The sequence below is a fragment of the Sorex fumeus genome, unplaced genomic scaffold (genome assembly GCF_029834395.1).
Source record: "Sorex fumeus unplaced genomic scaffold, SorFum_2.1 ptg000030l, whole genome shotgun sequence".
NCBI classification, from domain to species: domain Eukaryota; kingdom Metazoa; phylum Chordata; class Mammalia; order Eulipotyphla; family Soricidae; genus Sorex; species Sorex fumeus.
Window position 1 is genome coordinate 8660264 of NW_026606087.1, and position 12884 is coordinate 8673147.

Sequence of the window (12884 nt, forward strand, 5' to 3'; positions counted from 1 at the left end):
ATTATAATATTGATGGATAGCACAGCAGTAGGGCGTTTGCCTTGCACGCAGCCAACATGGCCAACTCAAGTTTGATTCCTCCACCCCTCTCGGAGAGCCCGGCAAGCTACTGAGAGTATCTCGCCCACACGGCAGAGCCTGGCAAGCCACCCGTGATGTATTCGATATGCCAAACACAGTAACAACAAAATCTCCAATGGAGACGTTACTGGGCCCCCTCGAGCAAATCGATGAACAATGGGAGGGCCTTTACCTTTTACCTTTTATTGATGGAAAGAAAAAAATCAATCCCAACCAGCACTGGAAAGGATGTTATCTTAAAAATTGTGTTTTGGGTCTAGAGAAATATCATGGATGGTAAGGTGTTCAATTTGCACACAACCAGCCATGGTTTTATTTTTGAGCCAACCTCGCACCACAAAACAGAACAAATAAAATTTTTGTTTTTAGTCTGGAAAGAGAAGATAGTGGGTAGGGAGCTAGGCTTGCATGCGGTTGACCCAGATTCAACCCCTTGTGCCCCGTACGGTCTCCCAAACCTGTCAGGAGTGATCTCTGAGTCAGGAGTAAGCCCTGAGCACTGCCAGATGAGACATCCCAACCCCAGAAAAACAAAACAAAGATTTCTGTGAGGGTTTTTTTTTTCTTGTTTGTGGGGCACACCTGGCGATGCTCAAGTGTTACCCCTGGCTCTGCACTCAGGAGTTATGCCTAGCAGTGCCTTGGGGAACATATAGAATGCCAGGGATCAAACCTGGTTCGGCCATTTGCAAGGCAAGTGCCTTAGCTGTTGTACTATTTCTCCAGCCCCAACATGATTTTTGGACATTGTAAGTAATAGCAACTGCCACTAATTCCTACTAGTGGTCCAATAATAACTCCCCCCACCCCCGAGTTAATTCTTCATCGGAACAATTGCACACAGGTTTCCTGGGTTTGTGGTCCCAGTGAGTAGACTGTCTTGTAGACAAGGAGATGAAGCTATCCAAGATGTCTTCTATTGTGTCACTTGCAAATGTGGCTACTGGGTGATTGTTCCTGGCTTCAAGATTACTGTTCTTGAGAGCTAAATGACTATGGCTAAGGCACTTTGCCTTGCATGCAACTGACCCAGGTTTAATCCTAGATACCCCATATGGTCCCCCTGAGACTTCCAGGAGCGACCTAACATCAGAGCCAGGAGTAAGACCTGAACATAGCCAGGTATGGCCCTAAAACAAAACAAAAATGATTACTATATTTTCCCCTTTTCTACTCCCCCCTCCCCCAAACATACCCAGCAGTGCTAAAGGGCTATTCCAGACTCACGCTCAGGAGTGGCCCCTGGAGGTCCTCGAGGAACCATTTGTGGTGTGGGGCTTCAAACCAGTCATTGGAATGCAAGGAATGCTGCTTAAGTCCCATAGTATCTCTCCAGCCCTTTTTTTCCCTTTCCAAATTAAAATAAAAGGTGGATGGTCTGGAGAGATAATATAGCAGGTAGAGTGTTTGTCTTGCTCATGGCCAACAAGGATTGGTACCTGAGTACAGAGTCAGGAGGAAACCTTGAGCACAGTTGGGTGTGGTCCATAAGGTGGGAATCATAAGGTGGAGATGCTGGGGATCAAACCCAAGAAAGTCCATGCAAGGCAATCACCCTACTCACTGTACTATCTTTTCAACCCCCAGTTCTATAAATTTTAACAAACATTACCAAAACAACAAAATTCCCAAACAATGTGTTACTACCACCACCCCTGACCCATTAAATCTCCAAGAGCTCAGTCATGGTTAAATACATCTCCCTTTGGGACTGGTCCAAGGGCCTTTCCCTTCTCGTCTTTAAACTTTCTGGACTTTCCCAGGAAGTCTTAGCCCTTGAGTCTATGGGAATAGTGAGGCCACTGTGTTCACAGTCTAAGGGCTGAGGAATGGTGCTGCACATATAAGGTCATTCATCCAGTTCCTCAAAAATCTCTTAACTAAGGGGGGACTGAGGGGACCACCAGTGAGTCACTCCTAGTTTTATTAAGAGCCAAAAGTACCCTCTGGCTAGACGTTCCCCGCTCTCAGTGTCCTCAGATATTCAACACACACACAGACACACACACAGACACACACACACACACACACACACTTATATAAGAGGCACACATAAATTTATCCACACGTGTAAATACACAAACATGTATTTAAAAAAATCAGCTGTTGCTGGTGGGGTGTGTGGGAAGCCACAGAAAGAAGGCAGCCACACAGAGTGAATTCTACTACCTTCCTGTTTGCCCACCACAAATTCACGTCACTGGTGAATCAGTATGAACTGGTGAAGGGCCACGGGAAACCAAGAATCATGAGCTAGATGGTAAAGTCCCACAGCCCCACTGAGGCATCTTCCAGCTATGCCTTGGCTTACAGGGCTTACTCCTGGCTCTGCACTCAAGAACGACTCCTGGCCATGCTTAAGGGCTACCTGGGATCAAACCCAGGTCAACTGCAGCAAGGTGAACACCCTAGTCCTGTACTATCTCGCCAGCCTCTCACTTCTTGATTCTGTGACTGCTTGAAATTAATTGCCAAGAGGTCTCCTTCCTACCTGTTTACCTACTTCAAAGAGCTTGTCTAAGGGATGCAGCACAAATTTTGAATCTGATCCTGATTTAATCTGGATCAGATTCCAGACACTAGTACCCAGTCACAAGCACTATATGATCTTCCGGCAGCACACCCCCTCTCCCCCCACCAACTCAGCAACTAGCCAGGAATATCCCCTGAGCACTGCAGAGAATGGCTTCCTTTACAAAAGCTCATGCCAATAAATGATCAACTCTGTACAAATTCTCATGTACGACTTTCGGGAAAGTTGCATCACTTGTGAACATTATCTGTAATTTGCTCCTATTGCTCAACTTCATACTTCCTCATGACATGGGGCATTAGATACTACCTCTTCTTCTTTTTTTTTGGGGTGGGGGGAGGTTCACACCCATATCTGTGCTGGGGGTGACCTGCAGCAATGGTCAGGAAACCCTGACCGTTGACCTCATTCTTGGGCTCCTGATACTTTTCTTCAGAGCTTCCTAGTGGCAATGGGTTATATGACTGAAGGGTGAGGTGTGATTTTCAATTCATTTAGGGACTTAGCCCGGCAAGCTACCGAGAGTATCTCACCCGCATGGCAGAGCCTGGCAAACTACCCGTGACATATTCAATGTGCCAAACACAGTAACAAGTCTCATGATAGAGACGTTACTGGGCCCGCTCGAGCAAATCGATGAACAACGGGAGGACCGTGACCATGTCCAGTGTCATCAAGAGACAGCCTGAGAATCATGATGAGTGAGGTGGGACAGGTGCGCGCCATGTGAGACCTGTAGAGAGGCTGCCTGTGCAGAAACCAGGCTACCACAGAACTCTGGGTTGTGTCCCACCCATACTCAGCTGTTTGTGGTTTCAGTCCTGTGTTAGCTTGGCTTACACCGGCAGTGCTCTGGGGCTACCCCCTTCCCTTTCTGAAGTTCAGCTGGGGAATTTAACCCTGGACACCCCACCCTCAGGCAAAGCATGATTTCCGTCCCCTTGAGCCATCTCCCCAGCTCCCTAGTTTTAATAAAGCTCTTATTATAGGCCGGGGATGAGGTTTGTGGGAGAGCGCTTGCCTTGCACGTGATGGACCCTGTATTCAGACTATCACCTGACTCCTGAACACTGCCAGAGTGGCCCTGGGGCTCTCTCCCTATTAAAAACAATCAATCGGATCCAGAGTGGTAGTACAGCGGGTAGGATGTTTGCCTTGCATGTGACCAACCTGGGTTCGATCCCTGGCATGCCATATGGAACCCTGAACACCACCAGGAGTAATTCCTAAGTGCAGAACCAGAAGTAACCCCTGAGCATCACTGGGTGTAACCCAAAAAACAACAATAATAATAATAATAATAATATAATAATAATAATATAAAAACAGAAAAGAAGTGAGAAACTTAGATTTTTCTGTATCATCAGAGATATTTTTTTCACTTTCCGCATAGTAAATGTTTTGTTGGGTTCTTAGCACCTATAGTTTCATCAACTAATCTCTCTCATTCTCTCTCTCTCTCTCTCTCTCTCTCTCTCTCTCTCTCTCTCTCTCTCTCTCTCCACTTTCTGATATACACCTGGTAGTGCTCAGAGCCACTCCATTTGGTGTTTAGGGAACCTTGTGCCAGGGATCAAATCTGGCTCTACTGCTAGCAAAGTGTTGGGATGACAAGCATGCAGGACCATGAAAGAATTCACTGAGGGGGTCTGGAGCAATAGTACAGCAGGTAGGGCATTTTCCCTACATGTGGCTGACCCGGGTTCAATCCCTGATGCCATATGGCCTCCCGAACACCACCAGGAGTAATTCCTGAGTGCAGAGTCAGGAATAAACCCTAGGCATTGCTGGGTGTGGCCCAGAAACAAATACATCCCCCCCCAAAGGAAAATATACACTGAGAGAATTATAAGATTAAAAAAGTTTAGGGAAGGAATATGACTCTTGTAAAGATGAGAAGAATGGGCTCTTACTCCTGCTTCAAATGTACCCGAATAGAAGCTGGAGCAATAGTACAGTGGGTAGGGCATTTGCCTTGCACGCAGCCGGGTCAGTCAACCCAGGTTCCATTCCTTCGCCCCACTCGGAGAGCCCAGCAAGCTACTGAGAGTATCTTGCCCGCATGGCAAAGCCTGGCAAGCTACCCGTGACATATTCAATATGCCAAACATAGTAACAAGTGTCACAATTGAGATGTTACTGGGCCCGCTCGAGCAAATCGATGAACAACAGGAGGACAGTGACAGTGACCTTTGGGTTTCTATACCCTTTAACAAATGTCTTCCCCACCCATGGGCGGTTGTCTATGTGACTGTGTTGTGGTAGTGAGGCTTTTTTTCCCTTTTTATTCAGATGTTACCTACTGCATCCTACCGATGAGTATTTAGTTGAGTTCAATCCGTATCTGGTTTAAGTTAGCATATGGGATCTAGGATCTGTATCTGGGTATGGGAACAAAAACCTGCTAAGACACTCTCGAGTGGCAAGCCTGGGGGCTTATTACTCCACGGTGGTTGCCTGAGAGATTTATGGTTAAATCTCTAGTCTCCTAATGGATCCCACACATTTTATAACCATTATCCCTTAGCCTCAGAATGGAAGTTTTTTGCTATCCAATACTTGTCACAGAACATGTGCTCCAGTCATTTGAGAGATCTCTCTGGCCAGATGATCTTTCTTGAATGCTGAAATGTGAGAGGGAAGTGTTCATTCTCTGCCAGGCAGAAGTCAGGTGGGTCCTAGTCTTGCTGGAGGAAGCACCAGGCAGGACTAGCATAGAAATAAATGACCTGTAGAGGGACAAATAAACAAGGTCTTGACAACATGGTTTTGTATATGTTTGTTGATATAAACAAGAGAAAATTGGGCGTGAAGGAAGATATAGTGCAGGATTCACAAATAACTGCTTCACTTTGGGCTTTCCAAATTCTGAGGCAGGGGCTAAAGAGATGGTATAGCAAGTAAAGAGCTCTTCTTGTATGTGTCCAGCCTGGGTTCAATTCCTGACAATTCCTTCTGCATTTCCAGGAGTGATCCCTGAGCACAGACCCAGGAGTAAGCCCTGAGCCCTGCCAGATGTGGCCCAACAACAGCAGCAATTAAGAAAAAATCCTGAGGTGGAGAGAGTAGGTTATTCTCCTTCCTTGTATGCGGCTGACCCAAGTTCAGTTCTCAGCACCACATATGATCCCTTGATCACACCCAATTTTCTCTTGTTTATATCAGCAAACATACAAAACCATGTTGTCAAGACCCATCAGAAGTGATACATGAACACAGAGCAAGGAGTAAGGACTGAGAACAGTTGAATATGGCCTTACCCTCTAAAATTTTGAGTTAGGGGAGTCAGAGAGATAGTACAAGAATTAAGATTGCACATGGCCGGGTTCGATTCCCAGCATCCCATATGGTCCCTCGAGCATCGCCAGAAGTAATTCCTGAGTGCAGAGCCAGGAGTAACCCATGAGCATCACTGGGTGTGACCCATAAAGCAAAAAAAAAAAAAAATAGATTGCACATGGCTGACACTGGTTCAGTCCCAAGCACTACCAGGAGTGACCCCACTAAGCACAGGGCCAGAAGTAAGACCTGGCCATGCTGGTTCATCCATGTTGTGGCATGTGTCAAAATTGCTTTCTTTTTATTTATCTATTTGGGGGGGGTACTGAGTAGTGGCAGTATTCAAGACTTACTCCTGGCTCTGTGCTCAGGGATCACCCCTGGCAGGGCTCAGTAGACCATATGGGATGCTGGGGACTAAATCCGGGTTGGCCTGTGCAAGATAAGCACCTTACCTACTCTCCTATCACTCTGGTCCAAAGATTTGCACCCGGTAATGCGCAAGGGTTACTCTTGGTGCTGCCTCAGGATAACTCCTCGTGGTGCCGGGGAACCATAAGAGGATGCCAGGGATCAAACCCGGACAGCCACGTGAAAGGCAAACAGCCTACCTCTTGTATTCTCGCTCTGGCCACAAAAATTGTCTTCTTTTTAATGGTAAATAATAAATATATATATACATGCTGCATTCTCCTTATCTGTTTTATTTATCTGGGGTCACTAGAGTGCATCCTAATTTTTTTTTAATTTTTATTAGTGAAACACCATGAGGTACAGTTGTAGACTTACAAATTTTTGTGCTTGGGTTTCAATTATACAATGATCAAATACCCATCCCTCCACCAGTGCCCATTTTCTACCACCACGGGCCCAATATCCCTCCCACCCCCCCATTCTCCCATCCCACCCTGCCTCTGTGGCAAGACATTCCCTTTCATTCTCTCTTTTTGGGTGTTGTGGTTTGCAAAAGAGGCATTGAGTGGCAATCATGTTTGGTCTATAGTCTACTTTCAGCATACTTCTCCCATCCTGGGAGGATACTCCCAACACCCTTTATTTGGTGCTCCCTTTTCTATCTGAGCTCCCTTTTCCCCTAGCATGTGTAGCTGGCCTCCAAGCCATGGAGCAAACCTCCTGGTACTAATCTCAGCCACTTTTGGGTGTTAGTCCCCTATTTTGTTACTTTATGTTCCCCAGATGAAGAGTGCATCCTAATTTAGTTAATTAAATACTTTTTAAAAAATATTTTGGGCTATACCCAGAAATGCTCAGGAGTTACTCCTGGCTCTACACTCAGGAATTATCCTTGGCAGTGTGCAGGGGACCAAATAGGATGCTGAGGATCCAACCCCAGTCAGTTGCTTGCAAGGTAAAAGCCCTATCTATCTGCTGTACTGTCACTCAGGTGCCTAATTATATACAGTTTTATACCTTTGTTTTTTGAGAGGCTGGAGATAAGTACCTTTCTTTTGTTTTGTTTTGGTGCTACACTCAATGGTGTATTGTTCCACACCCAATGGACCAATACACCATTCCTGAGTGTAGAGTACACGTCAGCAGGGCAAACATCCTTATGCGCTGTATTATCTCTTTGGTCCCTTATCTCACTTTTTTAAAATTTATTTTTGGGTTTTGGGCCACACCTGGCAATGCCGAGGGCTTATATCTGGTTCTAGGTTCAGGGGAAGATGTAAGGCACCAGGGATCGTACCCAGTTCTGTTGTGTGGAAGGCAAGCACCAACCCACTACTGTCCTATTTCTTAGCTCCTTCCTTCTTTCCTTCCTTCCTTCCTTCCTTCCTTCCTTCCTTCCTTCCTTCCTTTCTTCCTTCTTCCCTCCCTCCCTCCCTCCCTCCCTCCCTCCTTCCCTCTCTCCCTCCCTTCCTTCCTTCTAAATATACATAACATAGGGCCAGAGAGACAGTATAGCCAGTAGGGCACTTTCCTTGCACCTGGCAAACCTGGGCTCAATCCCAGCATCCTGTATGATGCCCTGAGTCAGCCAGGAGTAATTCCTGAAATACAGAGCCAGGAGTAACCCCTGAGCATCGCTGGGTGTGGCCTAAAAACAAAACAAAACAAAAACAAAAAATATATACATAACAAATTTTGGGCTGGAGAGAGTACAACAGGTAAGACACCTGACTTGCATATAGCCTATCTGGGTTTGATCCCATGGACCACTTATCTTCCTCTGAGTCCTGCCAGTAATGATCCCTGAAAAACAAACTAATAAACTATAAATTTCAATCATTGTATCGTGTGTGTGTGTGTGTGTGTGTGTGTGTGTGTGTGTAGTGCTGAGGATTGAACCTGTACACATGTGGGATTACACTATAACACTAAACTACCTAGTCTCCATGGTAAAACTTTTTTTTTTGCAGGGGGGACCACACTAACAGTATTTAGGGCTGTCTCCTGGCTCTGTGCTCAGGGATCATTCTTTTTATTTTTTGCTTTTTGGGTCACACCCAGCAATGCACAGGGGTTACACCTGGCTCTGCGCTCAGGAATTACCCCTGGCGGTGCTCAGGGGATCATATGGGATGCTGGGAATCGAACCCAGGTCAACCACGTGCAAGGCAAACACCCTACCCACTGTGCCAGTGCTCCAGCACTATCAGGGATCATTCTTGGCAGGACTTGGGAGATCACACGGGGTGCTGGCAATCAAACCGGGGGCTGGTCATGTGCAAGGTGTGCCTTACCCACCGTAGTACCTCTCTGACAACCTCACCTCCATTTTTTTTCTTTTTGGGTCACATCTGGCGATGCACAGGGGTTACTTCTGGCTCTGCACTCAGGAGTTACTCCTGGCGGTGCTCAGGGGACCATATGGGATGCTGGGAATCGAACCCGGGTTGGCTGCGTGCAAGGCAAACGCCCTACCCGCTGTGCTCTCTCTCCAGCCCCACCTCCATTTTTTAAAAATAATTTATTTATTTATTGAATCACTGTGGGAAAAGTTACAAAGCTTTCAGGTTTAGGTCTCAGTCATGTAAATATCAAACACATTTCCCTTTACCAATCAATACTGATTTTTTACCACGAACCCCAATAGAACCCCACCTCCCACTCCTCCCAATTCCTGTGAGGCAGATGAGTTCTAGTTAACACTCTATCTACTTTAACTAGATTCATTGTTTTCGATAGAAGATGCACCATTATTATTTAGAGTTTACCCCCCCACACACCCCAAATCAGACATGCTGAAAAAGCGTTGTGAAATGATTTGCTTTCTACAGCTGGGTTCAAGAATTAAATGTTGTCGCTATTGCGGCCACATGGTTTTGGATTTCTGCTTTTTTACTTATTAACCCTGAAAGTATTTCTACTAAAAGTCAGATAATTAAGAGATTGGTTTCTGTGCTCTGGAGCTGTTGGTTTTCTGCATTAAGTCCTTGTGCCTCTGGGGCCGTGGCCGTGCCGGAGAGCCGCTCGTGGGGGGCAACTGGTGATCTCGGTAGGGCGTGAAGGACGGGCCGGAATGCCCCCCTTCCCATGCACCTCCATTTTTTTTTAAAAGGTTTAAGCTAGGTGTGGAACAAAAATCAAAACAAAACAAAAAATATTTTTTGGATAATGGGTGACATTCAAGTGGTACTTGGGCACTACTTCAGGTTTGGTGCTTGAGGTTGATTTCTGCAGAGATTAGGGAGTCATATATACCAGGGATAGACCCTGGTCTTCTGTGTGCAAAACATGCAGTCAGCTCTTTGAGCTGCTTCTCCTATCCCAGCTATTTTTAATTGCATAATTTAGTGACATTATACATTTTATTAGATTATTAATCCCTGATTAGGGATTCTAATCAGAAGCCCCACCCTACCCTGCCCTGTCTGCTTCCATCAACCACCCAGGGATCGGATTGCGCACAGACGACCCACCCTACCCAGATAAATACCCCACTGGCAGACTTCCACTATCGACACTACCTCCACTACCCAGCCATCGCCACACTCCAGGACGCTTTCCGGACCCATCTTCCGGAATTGTCGTACCATATTTGATAGGGTTCAAATATGGTATCACATAGAGATCGCCCCAAAAGCCTCTATCCCTCTCGGAAAGACTGGCAAGCTACCGAGAGTATTCCGCCCGCACGGAAGAGCCTGGCAAGCTATCCGTTGTGTATTCGATATGCCAAAACCAGTAACTACAACTGGTCTCATTCACCTGACCCTGAAGGCTTCACCGACATGGCAGCACTGAGAAGGATGAGAAAGGAGAGGCCGACAAAATCTCAAGGCCGACCTAGGCTGCCACAACGAAGGAAGACAAAAATGATCATCTGTACTTTCAATGAACGTACGCTAGCATCAGATGCATCCATCAAGGACCTGATGGTACAAGCGCGAATGATCAAGTACGACATCATTGGTCTGACCGAGACAAGAAGGCACGAATCTCACCATGCCGTTTTCGACACTGGAGAAGAATTGTTCCTCGGAACATGCGATAAAAGAGGTGTCGGAGGCGCCGGTGTCCTTGTCAACACAAATTTGGCCATGAGCATTGATTCATTTGAATGCCTAACAACCGGAATCGGACGTTTACATTTGAATAGATGTGGCTCACTGCCTGCAGTTTCTATCTTCGTTGTGTTGTCTACGCACCAACATCTCATTATGATGAAAGAGAAATCAAGAAATTCTACATGGAGCTGGAGAAGTTCTATAAAGAAGACCACACCTTCTACAAGATCATTGTGGGTGATTTTAATGCCAAGATAGGACCGAGAAGATCAGCTGAAGAACTTCACATCGGGACCCATGTTCTAGAATGGAACAAACAGGGTGAGAGACTGTCTGAGTTCATCATGTCCACCAGGACCATCCATGGTAACTCAAAGTTCCAGAAGGCAGAATCTAAACGTTGGACATGGGAGTCTCCCGGTGGGCGATTCCACAACGAAATAGACCACATCATATTCAATTGACGGTTTTGCCTGACTGATGTCGCTGTTGTCCCAAAATTTCGAACGGGATCGGACCACCATCTCCTTCGTGCAAAATTCTACTTCACAGAGCGGGGAGAAAGGGCTGCAAAGTTCAAAAAGAGAACTCCCAGAACGACCACCAACTGGGAACTCTTTGGCACTATTGCGGCAACATGGGAAGATGCCATTGTTGACAACATTGACGAGGAATACGATCGACTGGTTCAGCACCTCCACGAATGTGCGAGGAACGCCAAGAGAGAGATAGCCACAAAAAAAACGCCTGTCTTCGAAAACTCTTGAGCTAATTCGCCAGCGTGGTTGTAACGCCCGCCTGTCCTTCGCCAACTACAAGACCAAGATGACTGCCCTCCGACATCCTGATGGATCCATCACATCCTCTAGAATGGCAATGGAGAAGATTATCCATGACTTCTACCCAAATCTCTTTGATAGCCATGTCCACTTGCCAACATACCAAATTCCACAGGAGGGATAAATAATTCCCAACGTTCTCCCTTCCGAAATCCGACACACCATTTCATCGGTAAAGAAACAAACAGCACCCGGCCCAGACAAGGTCAGACCTGAACACCTGAAGAACCTGCCGTCAGTACTCATCAATACACTGGCTTGGCTCTTCACTCGCTACCTGTCTGAATGCAAGGTTCCGTCCCAATGGAAAACCAGCAGGACCATACTACTGTTCAAGAAGGGTGACATCCATGACATTGGCAACTATCCCCCGATCTGCCTATTGTCTGTCATCTACAAGTTGTTCACTCAAGTCATCCTAAATAGGATTGGCAGAACAACCATGCGAGCAAGCCGGGTTCCGCAAAGGATTCAGCACCATCGACCATATCCACACGATAGCCAAGCTCATTGAGGTTTCTCGGGAGTTCAAGATGCCGCTCTGTTTAATGTTCATTGATTTAAAGAAGGCCTTTGATTCTGTTGAGACGGAAGCGGTCATTGAAGCCCTAGCCAATCAGGGCATTCAAGCCCAATACATCAAGATCCTCCGTGAGCTGTATTGTGGATTCACTACCAGGATCTCCCCATTCTACAAAGAAGTGATCGTTGATGTCAAGAGAGGGGTTTGGCAGGGTGATACCATTTCACCGAAACTCTTCAGTGCCACCCTCGAGAACATCATGCGACGACTGGAATGGGAAGGAATGGGAGTGAAGATAGATGGTCGGCAACTACACCACCTCTGCTTTGCTGAAGACATTGTTTTAATAACACCAAACATCAGCCAATCAGCACAAATGCTGGCTGACTTTGACCGTGAGTGTGGAAAGGTAGGACTACAGCTGAATCTTACGAAGACAATGTTTATGAGAAACAGCCTCATTCCTGACGTCCCATTCACTCTCAACGGAACGACCATCTCCAAATGCAACAGCTATGTGTACCTAGGTCGAGAGGTCAACATGACAAATGACCTGGCACCCGAGCTGCGCAGGAGGAAGAGAGCGGCTTGGAACGCCTTCAAAAGCATCGAAGAAATAGCTAAGAGGACGAAGAACCTCCGGCTCCGGGCACATCTCTTTGATTCCACTGTTCTTCCTGCATTAACATATGCCTCAGAGACCTGGGCCCTACGCAAACAGGATGAGAACGCTATTCAGGCCTCCCAAAGAAGAATAAAAAGAGCTATGCTTGGAATATCACGTTTCACTCAAATGAGAGAAAAAATCTGGAGTTCCGACATCCGTTGACGATCAAGAATCAGGGATGCTGTCTCATTTGCCTAGGTGTCAAAAATCAGATGGGCTGGTCACGTAATGAGATTTAAAGACGACTGCTGGACTAGAGCTGTTACCGACTGGATTCCACAGGACACCAAAAGACCGCGTGGCCGCCCAGATGGTCAGACTTCTTCGTGAAGATCATGAACGATCGGTTTGAGGCTCTTCATGTTCCCAGAGCGAACAGATGCCATTGGGCTACACTAGCATGCGACAGGGACAAATGGAGACGTTACTGGCACCTGCTCGAGCAAATCGACGACTAACAGGAAGTTAAGTGATAAGTGATTAAGTG